This window comes from Cebus imitator, unplaced genomic scaffold (assembly GCF_001604975.1).
Source record: "Cebus imitator isolate Cc_AM_T3 unplaced genomic scaffold, Cebus_imitator-1.0 Scaffold521, whole genome shotgun sequence".
Taxonomy (NCBI): Eukaryota; Metazoa; Chordata; class Mammalia; order Primates; family Cebidae; genus Cebus; species Cebus imitator.
In genome coordinates this window covers 1,330,288-1,331,606 of record NW_016107836.1, presented here as the reverse complement: position 1 = coordinate 1,331,606, position 1,319 = coordinate 1,330,288, and positions in this window count along the sequence as shown.

Below are 1,319 nucleotides of genomic sequence, written 5' to 3'. Positions count from 1 at the left end.
GTTACCACAGTATATTAGCCGTGAGTGACTGCATAAAGTACTGACTTCACTGCCAGCTCTTTGGTCCACAAATCACTTTGTAGGTAATAGATGTGCGTCATGATCAGTGACCAATTGCATCTCTTCTTCCAGACTGTCAGTGTTGGAGCACTGCTCATCTGTCATTCAGTTCATGCAGACAGCAAATTGTGTGGTAGTTTTACCTTTTTGTTCTCCAGTGACAAACCCATGTGACATTTGACAAAAATGGATAGAATCAAAAGAGAGAATTAACCAACAAAGATGAGGGTGCAACAAAGAAATAAAAAGTGACGATGCTGGAAGTGAAATTTGACATAAATGTAAGTGGAATTGTGGAGGAAATAGCTCATTGTAGGAATGTTGACACCCTGCTGTTCTAGAGACCATACAGATGCAGCCGGAGGAACTCAGGGAAGACAAACTTCTCAACATAAATGAGCAAAGTGGTTCTGACAAAAAGAATGAAGATAGCCCAGAGAGGAAGTGATGCTGAAAAGATTCACATTAGAGAAATTCCCAGAGATATTTCATGATATTCAGAGCCCAGAGGATAAAATGCTGGAAGCTGATCCAAACTTACACAGGAGTATGACAATTTGCCAAGGTATGAAAAAGGCAAATCCTAAGTTATATGGTAAGAAGAATGCAAACACCATTTAAACTCCTGATACATTTTTTGCAAAGAAATAAAACACTTAACTCTCAATGTTTCTCATGTTTTTAATTGGTATACTATGTAAATACTAAATAATGAACACTCACACTAAAGTATACTTGTCAATCAATACCATGAGCAACCTTGCTAAATCAGGTAGTAATCAAGCATTTATTCATAGCTTGATTTTGTCAAATCATGGTAGAATTATAACTTTAAGTTGGCAGAATTATAACCTTAGTTTGGCTATAGGTATATAAATAGATATACTACATACTATGGTGTACTATACTATACATCTATCTATAAACTTATGTTATATCTATAGCCAACTTAAGGTTGTACTTAAGTCTGTACTTATAAGTAAACTTATAAGTCTGGCAAAACTCAACAAAAGTATCTACGAGAACCAATGGGCCATATAAAATTTATAATAAAAACTGTTGTATACTTTATTACCATTTACAAATTATGTGCTACCATTCTTTATATTCATGTAATTTGTAACAAATTTATGTAAATACATATGTGTATCCCCCCAACCCAGCTACTTGGTGAACATTTGCCAGCGCTGCATTTAGAGAATGTAATTAGGTAGGACATCCACAGCTTTAGTCAAACAGGGACTTGAATTTTAGCATTG